This window comes from Malaclemys terrapin, chromosome 4 (genome assembly GCF_027887155.1).
Source record: "Malaclemys terrapin pileata isolate rMalTer1 chromosome 4, rMalTer1.hap1, whole genome shotgun sequence".
In the NCBI taxonomy this organism is placed as follows: Eukaryota; Metazoa; Chordata; order Testudines; family Emydidae; genus Malaclemys; species Malaclemys terrapin.
Window position 1 is genome coordinate 129,792,069 of NC_071508.1, and position 21,097 is coordinate 129,813,165.

Below are 21,097 nucleotides of genomic sequence, written 5' to 3' on the forward strand. Positions count from 1 at the left end.
CACACTAAAAGTTCCTTAGTGTGTTTCTTTAATGTAGTACTGTTTTAAACTGCACTACGTTCAAGTGCACCGGAGAAGCCTATGCCAACCAATCATAGTATGTTTTAGAAATCACACCCATTTAGAGCTCATTACAAGCCCTTAGTCATGTTTGAAAATGAGATTTAGGGTCCTGAAAATGTTACCCTTTTTCTATATCCTATCTGTTTCCCTATCTTACTGGGGTTTTGTGTGGATAAACATTAACAAGGTGTAAAGATACCATGGAAAGTGGGGAATTTAAGTACTAAGGGTATGTCTACACTACGGGATTAATCCGAATTTAGATAATTCGGATTTGAGAAACAGGTTGTATAAAGTCGAAATGAGTGCGGCCACACTAGCACAGTAATTCGGTGGTGTGCGTCCAAGTACCGGGGCTAGCGTCGATTTCTGCACCGTTGCACTGTGGGTAGCAATTCCATAGCTATCCCATAGTTCCCGCAGTCTCCCGCGCCCATTGGGATTGTGGGTTAAGATCCCAGTGCCTGATGGGACAAAAAACATCGTCGCAGGTGGTTCTGGGTACAGCCTCACTTCCTCCCTCCCTCCCTCCCTGCATGAAAGCAACGGACGGCAGACAACCATTTTCGCGCCTTTTTTCCTGGGTGGGTGAACACTGCAGACTCCATACCACGGCAAGCATGGAGCCCGCTGAGGTCAAGACAGCACTCATGAATATTGCAAACACCTCGCGCGTTCTCGTGGAGTTTATGCTCAGCCAGGACCAGAAAAACGAGGCGAGGAGGCAGCGGCGGCGGCAGCGCAGCGACAAGCATGATGAGGACATGGACACGGACACGGACACAGAATTCAGTGAAACCACAGGCCCCGGTGCTTTGGAGATCATGTTGTTAATGGGGCAGATTCTATCCATGGAACGCCGATTCTGGGCAAGGGAAACAAGCACAGACTGGTGGGACCGCATAGTGTTGCAGGTCTGGGACGATTCCCAGTGGCTGCGGAACTTTCGCATGCGTAAGGGCACTTTCATGGAACTTTGTGACTTGCTGTCTCCTGCCCTGAAACGCCAGAATACCAAGATGAGAGCAGCCCTCACAGTTGAGAAGCGTGTGGCGATAGCCCTGTGGAAGCTTGCAACGCCAGACAGCTACCGGTCAGTCGGGAATCAATTTGGAGTGGGCAAATCTACTGTGGGGGCTGCTGTGATGCAAGTAGCCAAAGCAATCACTCAGGTGCTGCTACGAAAGTTAGTGACTCTGGGAAATGTGCAGGCTATAGTGGATGGTTTTGCTGCAATGGGATTCCCTAACTGTGGTGGGGCAATAGACGGAACCCATATCCCTATCTTGGCACCGGAGCACCAAGCCACCGAGTACATAAACCGCAAGGGGTACTTTTCAATGGTGCTGCAAGCACTTGTGGATCACAAGGGACGTTTCACCAACATCAACGCGGGCTGGGCGGGAAGGGTTCATGACGCTCGCGTCTTCAGGAACACTACTCTGTTTAAAGGGCTGCAGCAAGGGACTTACTTTCCGGACCAGAAAATAACCGTTGGGGATGTTGAAATGCCCATAGTTATTCTTGGGGACCCAGCCTACCCCTTAATGCCATGGCTTATGAAGCCATACACAGGCAGCCTGGACAGGAGTCAGGAGCTGTTTAACTACAGGCTAAGCAAGTGCAGAATGGTGGTAGAATGTGCATTTGGCCGTTTAAAAGGTCGCTGGCGTTCATTATTGACTCGCTCTGACCTCAGCCAAAGAAATCTCCCCATTGTTATTTCTGCTTGCTGTGTGCTCCACAATCTCTGTGAAAGTAAGGGGGAGACCTTTATGGCGGGGTGGGAGGCTGAGGCAAATCGCCTGGCTGCTGATTACGCGCAGCCAGACACCAGGGCGATTAGAAGATCACACCATGAAGCGCTGTGCATCAGAGAAGCTTTGAAAACTAGTTTCATGGCTGGCCAGGCTACCGTGTGAAATATCTGTTTGTTTCTCCTTCATGAAAACCCTCCCCCTTTACTGACTGATTTTCTGTAAGGAACCCACCCTGCCCCTTCCCCCATCTTTCTTTCAAACCAAATAAAGTCACTATCATTTAAAAATCATTTATTCTTTATTAATAGATTAGAAAAAGAGGGAGGGAACCCGGGTGGTATTTGGGAGGAGGATTGCTGGGAAGGAAAAAGCCACAAAGAAAAGGTTAAAAAAATGACAGCCTTTTGCTTGGGCTGTCTACTGGGGTGGAATGGGAAGGTGTACGGAGCCTCCCCCCCCGCGTTCTTACACGTCTGGGTGAGGAGGATACGGAACATGGGGAGGGGGGAGGGTGGAACAGGGGCTGAAGCGGCAGTCTGTTTTCCAGCAGCCGTTCCTGAACCTCCACCAGACGCCGGAGCAGCCCCAGCGTTGCATCCTTCATCCTCTGGTCTTCCTGCCGCCATCTCTCATCTCGATCGTCTCTCCTCTCCTCACGTTGGTCCCTCCTCTCCTCACGTTGGTCCCTCCTCTCTTCACGTTCACTGACTTCTTTCCTATACTTTGAAACTGTTTCCTTCCACTCATTCAGATGAGCTCTGTCACTCCTGCTGGATTGCATAATTTCAGAAAACATGTCCTCCCGCGTCTTCTTCTTACGACGCCTTATCTGTGATAACCTTCGGGATGGAGGAGGGAGGCTTGAGGAATTTGCAGCTGCTGTAGGGAGGGGAAAAAAGAGAGAATTGTTTTAAAAGCTACATTTTGCAGAACAATGCTTATACTCTTTCACGGTGACCAACACTGTTCACATTACATAGCACATGTGATTTCTGTGCAAGGTCGCATTTTGCCTCTTAATGCTGAGTGCTTGTGGCTTTGCTGCTAGAGATCACAGGTCTGGGCAACAGAATTCGGCTTGCATGCGGCCATGGTAAGCCATTGTTTTACAGCTTCTGCACCCTCCTTTCCCACATACCAAGCATAGCCTGTAGAGTGCTGCAGAAGCCTGGCCAATCTCAGCCAGTTGGGGGGGGGCAGTGTGGGGGGGCTTGTCTGGGCCCCTTCAGGCAAGTAGAGTGCTGCGGTTTTTCTATTAACATTCAGCAGCACCAGAAAACAAACTAACCCCCCCCCCCCGCCATGAATTCTCTGGGATGATCACGGTACCCTTCCCCCCACCGCGTGGCTGGTATCAGGGAAGATCCCTGCAGGCACCAAACTACCCCCCCCCCGCCGCCGACCCCCCTCTCGCCATGAATTCTCTGGGATGATCACGGTACCCTCCCCCCACCGCGTGGCTGGTAACAGGGAAGATCCCTGCTAGCCAAACGCGGAAAACTTCAGGGCCAATTTCCCATCTGCGCTTGGCTAACTGCAGGGAAGGATTTATTTTCTGCCACAGGCAAACAGCCCAGTAGGAACGGCCACCTCTGTCCCCTTAATTAAGTTCCCGTATTTCAACCAGGTTACCAGGAGTGATATCACTCTCTCCTGAGGATTACACAACAAGATAAAGAACGGATGTTGCTTGAATGCCAGCAAACACCGGGACCATACGCTGCCAGGCTTTGTCAGGCAATGATACCAGATTACTTGCTGCAAGCATGGCGTGGTCAAGTGTCCTACCATGGAGGAGGGAATAAGGATGCACTGCCCAGAAACCTTCTGGCAAGGCTTTCGGAGTATCTCCAGGAGAGCTTCATGGAGATGTCCCTGGAGGATTTCCGCTCCATCCCCATACACGTTAACAGACTTTTCCAGTAGCTACAGACTTTTCCAGTAGCTGAACTGACCGCGAATGCAAAGTCAGGCAAAGTAATCATTAAAAACCGTTTGCTTTTAAAACAAGTTTTATATTTTAAAAGGTAAACTCACCTGAGGTCCCTTCCATGGGGTCAGAGTCTTGGGTACTGGCTTGGGAGGCTTGGGAGGGTACTTCAGTCAGGGTGATAAAAAGATCCTGGCTGTTGGGGAGAATGGAGTGCTGTGTGCTCTCTGCAAGCTCATCCTCCTCCTCCTCCTCCTCCTCTACCCCATCGGCAGAATCCTCAGGCGTCGAGACTATCCCCGACCCAGAATCCACGAACAAAGGTGGGGTAGTGGTGGCAGCCCCCCCTAGAATTGCATGCAGCTCGGCGTAGTAGCGGCATGTCCGCGGCTCTGACCCGGAGCGACCGTTTGCCTCCTTTGTTTTTTGATAGGCTTGTCTGAGCTCCTTGACCTTCACGCGGCACTGCTCAGAGTCCCTATTGTGGCCTCTCTCCATCATGCCCTTGGAAATTTTTTCAAAAGTTTTTGCATTTCGTCTTTTAGAACGAAGTTCTGCAAGCACTGAATCCTCTCCCCATACAGCGATCAGATCCAGTACCTCCCTCACGGTCCATGCTGGTGCTCTTTTTCGATTATCAGCCTGCATGGTTACCTGTGCTGATGAGGTATCTGTGGTCACCTGTGCTCTCCACGCTGGGCAAACAGGAAATGAAGTTCAAATGTTCGCGGGGCTTTTCCTGTCTACCTGGCCAGTGCATCCGAGTTCGGATTGCTGTCCAGAGCGGTCACAATGATGCACTGTGGGATAGCTCCCGGAGGCCAATACCATCGAATTGCGGCCACACTAACCCTAATTCGAATTGCTAAAATCGATTTTGGCGCTACTCCTCCACCCCAACGAGCGTACAGAAATCGATTTAAAGGGCCCTTTACATCGAATTAAATGGCGTCGTTGTGTGGACGGTTACAGGGTTAATTCGAATTAAAGCTGATAAATCCGAATTAAAGTCGTAGTGTAGACCAGGCCTAAGACAGATAGAAGATGGTGCTATTGTGTACACTACAGCTATCTGGTAGTGATCACTGAAAAGGAAAGTGTTTTCTATGCTATTGTTGTCTACAGGAATTAGCAACGCACTAGAGTGTAAATAACCTCAATTCCTAGTATAACTGTAGGAATTTCTCAGTTTCAACTGGACCTGTAGTCTGCTGTTGATAACAAACATACAGCTGTTTACATGTAATACTTGTTATATATAATCTTTCTTTCATTTAACAGAAGAACCATTTGCCCATGAAATCTGCTCTATTGATGTATTATTCCCTGTGCTCTGAAGCTCTAGAGGTAAGGTGCTCTCTGTTCCCATTTGTTTGTGGACAGGGGAAGAATGGCCACATCGCTGTTTCATCCGTATAAAGCTATAATTCCAGGTGGACAGAAACTCCAACGGGGAAGTTGCTCTCTGCCATCTGTTGATGAACAGGAGGGAAAGTATGGCTACAGAAAGCTTCCTCTGAATAAGAATTCTTTCAGTGACACTTGAGGAGTCACCATAAAGATACACAGCTCAGAACTGGTTGGGTAGTGGAATTGAACTGAAATAAGGGGAAGGGCTCCTATCTTGTGTAATAGAAGGAAGGGAGCCTGGAGCACCGGGTCTGGTGCAAGGTCTGATGCCTGAGTCAGCAAGAACCAGGCTATGAACCAAAATCAGACCCTGTCATAAAGCAGATGCTTGCTTACAAGTTCACTGTCCGGTACATGAACTTGGCAAAAACACAGCTAGCGTTGCAAAAACACAGGCACTCCTAAGAAGTACTAGGTACTGGATATTAATATAAACAGGTTCCAGAAGGCTAACATAGGGGTGACACTCTGTACCTCAAAATAGCACCCTGGAACCCCCACATTCACCACTGTGATATGATCATGGTATGTTTTGTACAAAATATGCCTTGTGAGGTATAATTTGAGAAGTCATGAGTAAGGCTGCGATTTAGTCGTGGAGGTCACAGCAGTCACGGATTCCGTGACTTTACCCGACCTCCATGACTTCTAGGGCTTCAGGAGACGGAGGCGGGACTGTGTGCCGCTGCACTGCAACTGGAGCTGGAACCAGGAGGACCCTGCAGCCCCTACCCAGCGACTTCCGCCGGGGCCATGCACCCCAGCCGCGTGGCGTCCCGGGCTTGGGAGGTGCGGGGCTGCAGCAAGGGCCGTGTGCCCTAGCCCCGCGGTCCTGGGGTTGGCAGGGCTGCAGCCGGGGCCACCTTCCGCCAGGGGCTGCAGCTGGGCCGTGCAACCCAGCCCTGCGGCGCAGCTGCCAGCCCCACCGCAGCAGGAAGCGGTGGATGATCACTGGGACTTTCCCTGGTGTTGCCTTTACAAGCACCTTCCCCTCCACCGCTTCCCTCCCAACAGCTGGCATGACTGCTGGCCCATGGCATCCCAGGCTTGATCTGGAGCAGGGCTGTACACCCCAGGGGGGCCTCTGCCACTGGAGCCAGGGCTGCACCCCCCTGCCATGGTGGGGGTCTCGGTCTGTCAGTCCCTCCCCATGGGACTCCATTCTTCCCCCTTACCTAGCCCTGCCTCCCCCTCTTCCCCCCCCCCCCCCGTTACTTTTAGTAAAGTCACGGAGGTCATGGGCTCCGTGAATTTTTGTTTATTTCCTGTGACCTGTCCATGACTGTTACTAAAAATAACTGTGACAAAATCTTAGCCTTAGTCATGATCTGTTGAACATTACTATCCTGTTGAATTATATGTGTTACTATTGTATCTGAAATTATGAAACTTTGCTATGTGTGTGTTACTGAAATATGTTGAGTCTGGGAGCCGCCCATAGCTAGCCTTTCGATGGCAACAAAGCCAACACCCTCAAGATAGATTTACAACAGAACTAGCTGGCCATCTGTTGATGGCCCATTAAGGAGAATCCATTCTCCCATTGGGACCTTCCCAAGGCACGTAGACAATGTGGATTGCTTAACCCAGTGACTCAGCAGGGGACACAGAACATGTGATCCCTGACTTGTTTGAAACAATATCTTTCCATGCACATGGATTGGAATGTATAAACTGGAGTCTGTGACATCAGCTCCTGGCCTCTCTCCTCCCCCACCTACTCTGAAGGCAACAAGAATGTTTGGAAGAAAAGACTTTGAACTGAGGAGATTCCTGGCTGAGCAAAGAATTCAGCCTTTGCCACCTGCAACATCCAGTGGGGTGAGAAAAGATGTTTGATTCAAATCTTGCTTAGTCTTATAAAGTTTAGAATTTAGATTGTGATTTTATTTTTATTTCTTATGCAACCAACTTTGACCTCTATGCCTAACAATTATAATCACTTAAAATCTATCTTTCTTTAGTTAATAAACTTATTTTAATGTTTTATCCTTACCAGTGAGTTTGTCTAAAGTGCTTGGGGAATCTGCTGAGATTATAAAGGCCGGACATGTTCACTATCCTTTGATGAAGTGGCAAACTAATTAATGAGCTTGCATTGTTCAAAAGAAGGTCTTGAGCAGTGCAAGATGGTACATTTCTGGGGTGCAAGGCTTGGAGCTGGGGGTATTTGCTGGTGTCTCTCTTATGTATAGTTCCTAAGTGGCTTACAGAGTATTCATGCCAATTAGCTGGATGTGTCTCTGCATGTTGACTGAGAGATCACAGCACCGGGTGGGGTTTGCTGCTTGTAACTAGCATGACATTGTAAGGGAGAGCCCAGAGAGGAGAGTTAAGGGAGCACAGTGGTCCCACAGTCCCAGGTTGTTCCCCAGGGGTATGTCACAACAAGTAAACCCCAACATAAAGTTATGGCATAAACACAACTCTGGGAGATGGTACAAGAGCACTCCAACCCCGAGGAAGACAAGGATGGGAGGACAGGATGATGGATAGAGATGTTTTTGTTGGATCCATCAGGTACGAGGTGTAGGGTTGGTAGTTAACCACATCAGAAATGTAATACATAACTTGTTTGTATCAATATATATAAAAAAAAAATCAGAGGAGGGGTACCTTTCTCCAGCCGAGGGGGCAGCAAAAAGCCCTGATGCTGACTGAGCTGGTACCATTGTGAGAAGCATACATGTGTTAGCGTATTTGTAGACAAGGAGCCAGCAAGCTAGTACCACAATTCATCGACTATAAACCTGGCCAAGCGCCTTTGCCACTGATCTGAGTCTGTGGTCTTTCTGGGTAGTGCTGTCATGATCTGCTAGGCATAGCTGCACAGAGCTGAGACAGCACACAGAGAGAAAACATACACACGCCAACTGACAACACCTTGTAGCACAAAATGCATCTCTGGTAGCAAAAACTCTGTGGAAAGATCCTGTATGCGTCCCCTATCTGTCTTCTTTCCTTTCTCTCCCCTCCCTTCCCCCAAGATTCTGTGCCATTAGGTGGATTCTTCAATGGGAGATGAGGCAGGAATGGCTCTTGGAAACTGACTGAGCGATGGCTCATCAACAGGGTGCATGGCTGAAGCCACGGAGGATGGCAGCAGAGCTGAATGAACTCCGGTGAGGCCCCCTCCTATCCAGCCTCTAAATTAAGTTGAATTCCCCATAGCTAGTTTAGCTGGTGGAGCCTCAGGATAGGAACGGGCAGCACTTCCCAAAGGACTGGAGACAGGCTTGCTTGAATGCACCTGAGAACTCTGGGACTATGCTACTCATTGACATCAAACTGTGAGTAGGGTTTAGCAGTTGGGGAAGAGAGAAGTGATGTGATAAAGGGACATGTGTCTAGTATAGGATGTTCACTCTAGCAGGTACTGATCTCAGGTAATGGGCTACTGCCCAAGTTACTGTGTGGCAGTATTTTTGTTCCCTTCATATAGATAGTGCTGCTGTGTTTTCCCAAACGGATCCTGTTTCTTTTTCTCCCTAAAAGTTTTCCTTGTTTCATACACACACAGTGCTTGTGGGAAGGGAAGTATTGCCTGTTAAGATAACCCAGGGAAAGTATTTAGGGAGCCCAGAAATTCTGGGTGTGGACATAAGCCAGTGATCTTTGTTTTAAGATGGACCCTGGGTATTTGGACCTTGCCCTGAGTCTCTCGTGGGGGTGGGGTATAAAACAGCATGGAAAAAAGGTGAAAGGTGATTGGTAGGAAGAGTGATATTGTAGTGAAACCGGTTTAGTCTGTAGCCTTACTGTGTAAAACAGGCAACGCCATATATGGGTATAGTCTCATGCTGAAACAAAACCTAATCTTATCCTGTGTTAATATTGGTTCAAACTGTTCTGTTTGACTATGGCTGAGAAAAGCTGATTCATCTCTGAATTATGGCTGGGGAAAGCCTTTCTTCAAACCACCAATGCAGATGCAGTTATACGATTTAAAAGGGCCTATGCTGGTATATCTCATTCCCCTTCCCATACACCCCCTCTGTTTGGTGAAGCGTAAGGGTGCAATGGAGTGTGAATCAAAAGGGATGTGCTAATTCTTGTATCTTTCAGGTTCTTTATAGTTATTCAGCTGAAGGAATAACACTTGTTGAACATGTTTCAGAGTAAACAGCAACAAAGAGTCCTGTGGCACCTTAGAGACTAACACATGTATTTGGGCATAAGCTTTCGTGGGCTAGAACCCACTTCATCAGATGCATGGAGTGGAAAATATAGGAGCAGGTATAAATACATGAAAAGATGTGAGTTGTCTTACCAAGTGAGAGGTCAGTCTAACGAGACAATTCAATTAACAGCAGGATACCAAGGGAAGAAAAATAACTTTTGAAGTGGTAATGAGATTGGCTCATTTCAACAGTTGACAAGAAGGTGTGAGTAACAGTAGGGGAAAATTAGTATTGGGGAAATTAGGTTTAGGTTTTGTAATGACCCAACCACTCCCAGTCTTTATTCAGGCCTAACCTGAACATGTTCGTCTCCATTCTGCTAAACCAGTTCCAAACATAATCTATAACAAACTGGGACCAGCGTGTAGATAGGCAGTAGTAGCTTTCTCTGGCTAGGAATGAGGACACAGCAGGTAAGAATTGAAGTGGAAGGAGCTGGTGCGTCTGGGAAATTTCTGTGGTTCCCAGCCCATCCTGTAGGTAGAGCAGTAACAGTAATACCACCTGATGGGAGGGAGGGGCAGAAAGTCTCCTTGCTTAAAGATCCTGTTCCCTCATCAGTTATGTCTTCCCTCTAGGGAAGAGGGGAAGAAAGAGCTTCCTTGTTGATGACTAAGGAGGGGGGAAATAGAAGAGGAGATGCTGCTTCCCCGCCACCCCAAGGGCAACAAATCGACCTTCAATTCCCACTCCCCTTCTGGCACTCCATAGTGGGATTGGAAGGAGTGACTTAGGAGAATGTGAGCCCAGATGGGAATGTATAGGGAAGGATGGAAAGTGGCAAATGGAGGGGGAAATGAAGAGAGTGGAGGAGAACAGAAGGGAGTTAATGTTAAGGGGAAAGCTGAAAAACAAAGGGAAGAAGACAGGAAAAGGAAAAAAAATAGAGTGAATAAGGGGAAAAGAACAGAAACCTGGAGGGACATAGTCAGTGTATAGAAATTCTGGTTCAAAATCCCTCTTTTTATTTGCTGATGTGACATCAATACAGATTCTTCATTCTGGTCAAGTCCAAATGATTAACATATAGGAATGAATGTGTCCCCTTCCCCTGTCCCCAAGATTTAGTCAGGGGTATGTAGTACAAGTCATGGACAGGCCATTTGCCATGAATTTTTTGTTTACTGCCTGTGACATAAGGGGGAGGAAGAACAGAAACCAGGAGGGACACAGTCAGTGTATAGAGATTCTGGTTCAAAATAGTGTAACAAAATACCCATGACTAAATCGTAGCCTTAGTCATCATTAATTAAGCAACACACCATGAAAACAGGAAGTGGGATTACCATCTAGCAATGTTTAGCATTTAAGAGTTACTTACATACATAAAAGGTGTAAGTCAGTATCTTTGACTGTTTCATGTGTCAGGTTTCATAAAGACAGCATCATGTCGGGGGTTCATCTCGGCTTCCAATTTTATCTTAAAACCAGAAAAAATCATAGGGCTTAATTCTGATCCCATTCACGTCAATGGGAAAAATTCCCAGTAACTTTAAAAAGCACAGGCTCAAACCCTTATTGAATATGTGTGCGTGTGCATTGAATATGTGTGTGCACACGTACTCAATAAGGGTTTGAATCTGTGCTTTTAAAGTTACTGGGAATTTTTCCCATTGACATGAATGGGAGCAGAATACACACACACACACACACACACACACACACACACACACACCCTCCCCCCCCAATATATATATATAATACACACACACACACACAGCAGAACGCTGTTTAGCCGATCTAATTGGGACCGAGGCCAGCTCAGGTAATAAAAAATTCGAATAATCCGGAGAATGGGAAAGTGCGAAGCTGCAGCACCGCCTACAGCCTCAAGAGAGATCACCAGCTTCTAGACCTGTGCGCTGGTTGTTCGGTTACTATGGAGAGCTGGTTTATGGAGAGTCAGACACTCAAGCAGCGTTTTCAAAACAGTCAGGTTTATTGATCAACTGGAGCATAGCATAGTCCTCAGGTTAGCATAAAGCAATAAAGATTAAAACATAGTCCATTCGGGTCAGCTCCAGAGCAGTTCACCAGCCAAGCTGTGGTGAACTCCATTTTCAGGCTCTGTGTGTCTCTCTCTGACTTCCTCCCTAGTCAGTTCCCAGGTGAGAGAGAGAGCCCAAACTTCTTCCACAGCCCATGTTTATCCCCCCTCCTCACCTCACACCACCCAGTCCCTGCTGAGAGGTGGGTAAATCCTTCTCCCGCTGGGTCTTTAGTTGCTAGGTATCAGTGACTTGGTGACTGGTTTTTCCACTGTCTTCTCGGATTTTCCGTATGGGTGGGCCTCGGCCAGCTTCTTAATGACTCTATTCATTCCACCCAGACAGTGTGGTGAAACACACTCCTAGGTCTCTTAGCCTGCTCTGAGAGCAAACTTAATCCTTCCCTCCCCACCTCTCCCAGGTAGCATTGCAAAGCATGGGGGAAACTGAGCCACACATAAGATTAATAAAAAATTACAAAAAATTCCCACTTTGTCACAAAGCTTCAAGGGGATCTCAAGTTGATGGTTAACACACCAACAGTTAAAGTGCGAAGACAGTCAGGTATAGTCATCAGAATTATCTGATTTCAGGCATGAGCTCAGGAGATTTTTCAGTGGGCGGAGCAGGTACACAGAATCATTTGAGTTTGAGTATGCTGCAGGAGGAGACAGAGAGTTATTGGAGTGACTAGAAGGGGAAAACAATGGGGTTAAAGCATTAAAAGAGCATCTTTGCTACCTGCTAATGGAGCTGCTGCTTTTTTAGCTCAGCTGGTAGGGAAAGCCTGAGTTTGGAGCTGAACATCCTGGATTCTATCCCAGTTGCTCACCTGGGGGCGAGGGCACTATATTGACATCCTGAAAGGCAGATACAGTATGTATCCTCACCAGATGGGGAAACTGAGCCACAAGGGTGAAGGTCTTGGCCAGAGGGAGTCAGTGTCAAAGTAGAATGTAAAAATTCTTGCCTCCCAAATCCTGTGCTCAGATCACTAGACCAGGCGTATGCTTCCCACGGAGTGTAGAAATGCTGGAAAACTGCCCAATTATTGTACTATCAGATAATGATCCTGACGGTCCTTCTCTGCAAGGCAGCCATCACTCCCTTTCAAAAAGCAACAGAGGGTCCTGTGGCACCTTTGAGACTAACAGAAGTACTGGGAGCATAAGCTTTCGTGGGTAAGAACCTCACTTCTTCAGATGCAAGAAGTGAGGTTCTTACCCACGAAAGCTTATGCTCCCAGTACTTCTGTTAGTCTCAAAGGTGCCACAGGACCCTCTGTTGCTTTTTACAGATTCAGACTAACACGGCTACCCCTCTGATACTTCACTCCCTTTCAAAGTGTCAGTAACATAAAATCAAGACTCCTTAGAAAGAGTTAATTGAGGTGCTCCAGCATCCATTTCCCTTCTGTTTTTTAAATCTCAGTACAACAGATGCCGAGATTAAAAATGGTAGCAGGATTTGAAGGAAGTTTGAAATAAACCATGCAAATGACATAAGCAAGGCATTTTCATATTTTTTAAAATACCTTTTCTTGCTGTTTCTCTATAATACTCTGTACTCCCATACCACCTTCCATCTGAAGATCTGAATGTGTTTCACAAACATTATTGGCTGCTGCGAGAATGAATCTGTCACCCCCATTTTAACAGGTGGACAATTGAGGCACACAGAGGTTAAGTGACTTGCTCTAAGTCACCCAAGAAGTCTGTGCTGGAGCTAGGAACAGATCCCCTCATCTCTTGAAACTTTCTATCACCATGCTTCCTCCCCTTGAAGTGTGAAATCAGTGGCATAACATCAGGGTAAAACTGATGTTAATAGAGCAGAGAGTCATCTTTTTCTTTGTTTGTCCTGGCATACAGGCTCATAGGTTTGTCATTGTAGGGCTGGATTGTCAATATCTGGGCTCCTACCTTATTATGTTTGTTGGTTTTTATTACTTAATTAAAGGAGAAATTAAGCTTTTTGTTTTGAAAAACCATTGCATGGATTTAGTAAAGAGATTCCACCCCCAGTCCATCCATCCAGCTCCAGGCCAAGTTTTAGGCCTTGCCCAAGCTTGCTGACAGCAATTCTGGGCCCCAGGGTGGAACACTCAATGGCATAGGCGTCGACTTACCCTCTGCCCAGTGGTGGTCGACCCGCCTCTGCCCCCGCCCCTGCACCGCTTCTTCCCACCCCTGCCCCGCCCTCGCCCTGCCCCCATTCCACCCCTTCCCCATAGTCCCCGCCCCTGCCCCGCCTCTTCTCCGCCTCCTCCCCTGAGTGCGCTGCGTCCCTGCTTCTCCCCCTCCCTCCCGGAAAGTCCTAATTGCCGCCAAACAGCTGTTAGGCAGCGGCGGGGGGGGGGCGGGAAGCACTGGGAGGGAGGGGGAGGAGCAGGGATGTGACGCACTTGGGGGAGGTAGGAGGAGGCGGGAGGGGCAGAGGGAGCTTGGCTGTCGATGGGTGCAGACCACCTGCTAATTTTTCCCTGTGGGTGTCCCAGCCCCGGAGCAACCACGCAGTCGGTGCCTATGGTCAATGGGGCTTCCACTTGCCTGCCCGGCGGCCTCTGCCGCTGCTGGTACCACCCTGCATGCACCTAGGAGCCCTGCGGCCTGCTCGGGCAATCTAAAAGGGCATCGGGCTCCTGGCCACTGCTGCCTTTACCACAGCAGCGGTGGCAGCCGGGGTCCTTCTTTTAAATCGCCCGGGCCCCTGGGCAATTGCCCCCTTCCCCTCCCTGCGGTCGGTGGGCCTGGCCTTGCCAACTTTATAGCATTGCTGTAACTCTCTCCTGTTCTGCAACTTGCAAACAGCATAATGACATACTACTGGGCTTGTTGTCTGATATGTCTCTTTAATCAAGGATCTTCCAAAATAAAGTAGACAAAAATTAAACTGGTCTGTGTATGCATCTGATTTTATCAGACACAAAGGCCATAGAAAACGGGACATGGGAAAGTTTTCCCAGTGAAGCTGGCCTTGAAGACCCAGCAGATAAAGCAGAGAGAGATCAGAGACTAAAACATGCCTGATGTTCTTTCTCTTTGCAGGGGGGAATGGTGCTGGTATAGTGTCCTGGGCGTGGGGTTCTTCACTCCTGGAAGAACCTGGTGCACTCAAGTGCCTCTCACCCATCTACATTATCCTGCCCAACCTCCAGCTGCTCTAGTGTCTCTTTATTCTCACCCCTTTTCCTATTGCTCTATATGCTCTTCCTAATCTTCTCACCATACTGCTGTCTTTGGCCTCTGATACTGCATTATTATCCATATGCATGGTGTGCTGCACCCACACGCTCACACTGTTGAAATTAGTGCAGCAGTCTATCTTTCATATCCAATGCAGGATTGGGGCCTGTGTCTCTTTTTCCCACTGTTGGCTTTGTAAATTCTATCACCTTGCCCTCTCCTCCTTAAAACCCACCTCTTCCAAGCAAAACACTTTAAAAAAAATTGACTGATGGAATTTACTGTAAAATGAGTTGTTGTTTCTAATGAAATAATCTCCCTAGAGCAGGCTCAGCATATAAATTCCGTGTGTCAGATTTCACTGAACAGAATTTTACTAAATCAGTAGACAGCATAGGCGCCGACTCCGTGGGTGCTCCGGGGCTGGAGCACCCATGGAAAAAAAGTAGTGGGTGCTCAGCACCCACTGGAAGCCCCATGGATCAGCTCCCCCCACCCCCAGCGCCTCCCGCCCGCTGGTGGCCCCTGATGATCGGCTCCTCCCCCTCCCTCCTAGCACTGCCCACTCTCCACAATCAGCTGTTCAGCGGCATGCAGGAGGCACTGTGGGGAAGGAGTGGGGGCAGAAAGAGGTGGGGGAGGGAGCGGAATGGGGTGAGAAGAGGCAGGGCAGGGGTGGAGCAAGGGTGGGAAGAGTCAGGGTGTGGGCAGAGCAGGGGCGGGAAGAGGCGGGGTGGGAGTTTGGGGGAAGGGGTGGAGTGCGGGTGAGGCCTAGGGCAGATCCAGCACCCTTGAGGAAATCACAAAGTCGGCGCCTGTGGTAGACAGGCAGGATTAACATCAGAACTGAAGGTGTTTGAGCACTACAGCTATTCATTGCATAGACTTGAGCTGCTCCTCTCCTCTGCCAGAATCATAAGGAACAATCGTAGCTATCCTTAGTACATAGTCTTTACATACCATGTATGGAATGAAGTTTTTAAAGTTTGATCAACTGCAGGACAAGCTTGAAAATCGTCCCACAATTTTGAAACTTCTGTGTTTGTTTATTTTATAGTGTAGGGCAGGGAGGGGCTGGATTTCTGAGATGTTTCTAATGGGATGATGCCTCAGACTCATAACTATTTGAAGCCCCAAAGAACAGAGAATATGACCAAGAGGACTGTGTGTGCGTGAGAGGGAGCTCAGGTCTTACAATGACTCCATGCTTCGGAAATTTTTGTTATGACCCCTGGGAGAGGCTGAGTCATTGGATCATGACCTTTTTCTCCTTTGGGACCTATTTATATTGGGTATCTGTGGCAGTATAGCTACACTGTATCCATTTGATTAACTTAGTGTTACTGAAATCTGGTGGGATGATTCACACAATGGAATGTTAAAAGCAATTATTATAACCTATTTAGAAAGGCACATGTGGAAAAGGGGCAGAGGGACTGGCACTCTGTCAGAAATGGCATTGTCTGTTTCCAAGTCACCAGTAACTCTGAAGAAAGTGATCTTGAATGCTTGTAGATCAATGTGCTAAGATAAGGCACAAGATGGGGTACTAGTTGGCATGTTCTACAGCCCATGAAATCCCACTAGGAAACAGGATGCACCTATCTACAAAGTGTGGGGTGGGAAAAAAGGGTATGTGATCATGGGGGACTTCAATTTGAGTGATCTATGCTATGGAGGTTTCATGTGGCCAATACTAAAACATACTTGGAATTTCTAAACATAATAGATGACAATTTTCTAACTTAAAACATTTTGCAGCCAACACAGGGGAATTCTGTATTACAGCTTGTCTTGACAGATAAAGAGGGACTGATCATAGAACTAAAAATTAATGGTAGCTTAGGTACAAGTCTGACTTGTTCACATTTATTATGTGCAAGCAGAATAAAGTCCAGAGCAGTCATATATATATATATATATATATCACAAAGCAAAAACAATTATGAGCCAAATCAGCTGGGAGGAAAAATTTAAACAGAAAAATGTGAATGATAATTGGGAATCATTAAGAAAACCATACTACATGCCCAAAAGCCACAATCAAGGAAGAAGGCCATGCTGGTTAAAAACCTGACTGGTTTAGAGGAGAAGTGAAGGTAGCTGTAAAAATAAATAAATACAAATAAATAATATGTAACAAATGGAAGAAAGGGAAAGTTAATAGTAATGAATATAAATCAGAAGTTAGGAATTGTAGAAAATTGATAAGGGAAGCCAAGGGATACAACTCTATGCCCAGCAGACTAAAGGGCAATAAGGAAATGTTTTTAAAAATATATTAGGAACAAAAAGAATCCTAACAGTAATATTGGTCCATTAGATAGAAATGGTATAATTCTTATTAATAATGCAGAAAAGGCAGAAGTGTTCAATAAATATTTCTATACCATATTTGGGAAAAAACAGATTATATAGTCCCACCATATGGTGATGATAACATGCTTTCCATTCCACTAGTATCTCTGGGGGATGTTAAACAGAAGCAATTAAAGTTACACATTTTTAAATCAGCAGGTCCAGATAAATTACATCCAAGAGTTTTACAAGAGCTGGCTGAGGAGCTTGCTGGATTGTTAATGTTGATTTTCAATAGGTCTCTGTCCACTGTGGAAGTTCAAGAAGATTGGAAAAAAATTAATATTGTGCCAGTATTTAAAAAGGGTAAACGGGATGACCCAGGTGATTATAGGCCTGTCAGTCTGACATCGATCCCGGGCAAGATAATGGAGTGGCTGATATGGGACTCAATTAATAAAGAATTAAAGAAGAATGATGTAATTAATGCAAATCAACATGGGTTTTTGGAAAATGGATCTTGTCAAACTAACCTGATCTCTTTTTTCTTTGTGGTGAGATTACAAGTTTGGCTGATAAAGGCAATAGTGTTGACACAATATACTTACACTTTTGTAAGGCATTTGACTTATACTGCATGACATTTTGATCAAAAAACTAGAATGGCATAAAATTAACATGGCACACATTAAGTGGATTATAAACTGGCTAAGTGATAGGTCTCAAAATATAACTGTAAATGGGGAATCTCCAGTGGGGTCATGCAGGGAGTGGTTCTTGGCCCTCTACTATTTAACATTTTTATCAATGACCTGGAAGAAAACTTAAAATAATCACTAATAAAGTTTGCAGATGACCCCAAAACTGAGGAAGGGGTAAATAAGAAAAAGGACAGATCACTGATACAGAGAGATCTGGATTGCTTGGTAAACTGGATGCAAGGAAACAGTACGTGTTTCAATATTGCTAAATGTAAAGGTATACATCTAAGAACAAATAATGTATGCCATACTTACAGGACAGGGGACTCTATCCTGGGAAGCAGTGTCTCTGAAAAAAATGTGGGAGTCATGCTGGATAATCAGCTGAACATAAGCTCCCAGTGTGACTCTGCAAACAAAAGAGCTAATGTGATCTGGTAATGCATAAACAGGGGATGCTCCAGTAGGAGCATCCCCTGTTTTATCTCTGTATTTGCATTTTATCTCTGTATTTGGCACTAGTATGACCACTGCAGTAATACTGTGTCCCGTTTTAGTGTCCACAATTAAAGAAGTATCTACAGGGGGAATAAATATTTAATAATGGGCTCTTCAATGTAGCAGAGAAAAGTATAACACGATCCAATGGCTGGAAGTTGAAGCTAGACAAATTCAGACTGGAAATAAGGTGTACATTTTTAACAGTGAGAATAATTAACCACGGGAACACTTTCCCAAGAGTTGTGATGGATTCTCCATCACTGACAATTTTTAAATCAAGATTGGATGTTTCTTCTTTAAGTGATGTCCCCATGGATCCTCCACTGTAGGTGCGGCAGCGCCCCTGTGCCTGCGATCAGAGATCTTTAGTAGCAGTGCCCATCGAACCACACATGTGCACCTCTCCCATCTCAAGACGTGAAGGGGACATATATATATAGCATTGTGTAGTCCGACTGGCCCCCAGTTCCTTCTCTACAGCCTTTGGTCTGACATAGAATCTGCAGCAGAGCCCACTTCTCCTTTTTGACTAGATAGAGCCTTTACTGTTAGTTTTAGGGTAGTTAGTACTTCCTCCTTCTTCTTTCCTCTGTGTTAAAAATTTTGTTTTGCTTTACCCTACTCACTACTTCATAGGTTAGGTTTTCGTTTCCTGGCTTCCCACCCTTCCCGATTGGGAAGCTTTTTTCTCACTCTTATGCCCGGATTAAGAGGTGCGTCTCTTGCTAACTCACCTTCCCGATAACAGATGGCTACCCACAGTATATTCGCTGTCTAGCAGAAGGACATGTCTCACAAAAGTGTTCCCACTGCCATGACTTGACTGCCAGAGTTAGAAAAGACCGGGACATTTGGTTACAACTTCTCTTCATGGAGAAATAACTGTATCCAGCATCAGACCAGGGCCTGGACTCTCCCCATATGTGACTTTCCTGCTTTGACGAGAAGAAATGGGCTCCCTCATCACTCCCTGAGGCACTGCCTGCTAGAACACCATCCCCTGCGAGGTCAGTCACCTCGACATCATTGGACATGGGACATAGCTCCAGGGCCTGTTTGAATAGCTCTAGTACAGGAACAAAACAACAGTCTAAAGACCCTAACTGGGCAGACCTACAGCCCTTGACACCATCTCTCAGCTCTGGAGACCAAGAAAGACCAACTTTGGGCCCTAAGGTACCAACAAAACTGTTGGCACTGATGAAGCTGTCGGCACCGAGCAAATCTTCAGCTCCACCTGCTGGCTGCTCAAGAGACTGTATCTCTTCCTCTGCACCGATTCATGCACCCGTGCAGATGATGTTCCTACCTCCTCCCCTGGAGTTCAGATACCCTAAAGAGCTACTTGTATCTGACGTGCCTGAGTCACCACTGCTCAAACATGACCTCCCACCACTTCCACCCTCCTCTCTGGGCTCATGACATTCTTCCCTTTTCTCTTTGAGGACCACAACCCCTTTCCCCAGTGACAAGGAGGAAGAAGAGGAGGAGGAGTGTTCCATCACACCCTCTTGTTCAAGACAGGTGCAAACGACTTCCTCTACATGTCCTCACTATTCACAATCCACTCCTGGACCAGAACCCTGGTATGGACCACTGTGGATGCAACCCCAAACGTTCCGCTCCCTCCACATTGGCCATGCCGATTCCCCTGGACCAGGTACAGAGCCCAGTTCAGGAAGCCACCCCGGTGCAAAATCCCGAGACTTACACCTTTGCCTTCTCCACCAATTTCTCTTCCACCAGAGACCAGGCCTCCCCTGGTAACAGATGAAGAGGAAGAACAGGAGGAAGAAGCTCCATTACATTTCTCCTCTTCTTCCCCTGATGAGGCTCTCATTCTCTGCCTCCTACTGCTGCTGATGACTTATGGTTATACGGTTACACATGTGGTGTCTTCAGGTGGGGCTACGTACAATATATGTCCCTCACAGACACAGACTGCACAAACTCTTATCTGTGCCAAGATAAAGGACTCGCTATTATGGTGGACACAGCCCAAGAACGTCTGTGTAGGGATTCCTTTCCTTCAACCAGCACCCGCCGACCATGATTCTAACAACCAAAGCCTCCTTAATCGGTTGGGGAGTGCACCTTCACACTCATACAGTGCAGGGCAGATGGTCCTTAGCTGAACCCACCCTACACATCAACCTTCTAGAGCTATGATCTCTCCGCAATGCCTGCCAACATTTTCTCCCACTGATCTCACATTGGACCATCAGAGTCATGACGGATGGACAAATCATCTGCATGTTTTATATCAACAGACAAGGAGGAGTGAAGTCCCACTTTTTTTGGATGCACTGAAATTATGGAACTGGTGTATCCAACACGACATTACCATCTCAGCCACATACGTCCCTGGACACCAGGAAACAACACTGCAGACTCATTGAGCAGGAGATTCTTCCACAATCATGAGTGGGAACTGGATATGCAAATCCTTCAGTTTATCTTCCACCGCTGGGGATTCCTCACCATAGATCTTTTTGCCACACCGCAAAATGCCCACTGCCCTCAATTCTGCTCCAGGGTGGGACTCAGACATGGATCTCTGGGAGACACATTCCTCATCACATGGGATGCGCCACTACTCTATGCCTTCCCTCCCTTCCCCCTGCTCTTTCAAGTGCTCCACAAGATACACAAGCACTGAGCCCTTGTCATCCTTATAGCTCGGACATGGCCACAACACATCTGGTATACTTACCTCCTTCACATGACGATGTGCCCTCCGATCTCTTGCCATCTGAGTCCGTGACTCCTTTCACAGGATGCGGGTCGTATCCTCCATCACGATCCACAATTGCTCCACCTGAAAGCCTGGTTCCTTTATGATTCTGGGATTCGGAAATAACCTGTTTGGAAGCAGTTAAACAGGTACCCTTGAATAGCAGACGTGACATGACTAGATGCACTAACGTCCAAAAATGGACTAGATTCCAATGCTGGTGCGTCTCCCATCATGTCAACGCAATGAGTGCTCCATTACTACTTATCCTGGACTATATTTTACACCTTAAACAATTGGGATTATCCACTAGCTCCATCTGTGGGCATTTGGCTGCCATCACAAC

At 46.9% G+C, this 21,097-nt stretch overlaps 1 long non-coding RNA gene across 1 annotated transcript; it reads right to left on the bottom strand.

Moving 5' to 3' along the window:
* Positions 1-11,906: 11,906 nt before the first annotated feature.
* LOC128835891 (uncharacterized) lies at positions 11,907-20,764 on the bottom strand. Its single transcript, XR_008444710.1, has 3 exons — positions 20,731-20,764; positions 17,832-17,865; positions 11,907-11,990 (listed from the first exon to the last, which is right to left on the bottom strand). It is a non-coding gene; the product is annotated as an uncharacterized LOC128835891 (long non-coding RNA).
* Between the last annotated feature and the right edge of the window lie 333 nt (positions 20,765-21,097).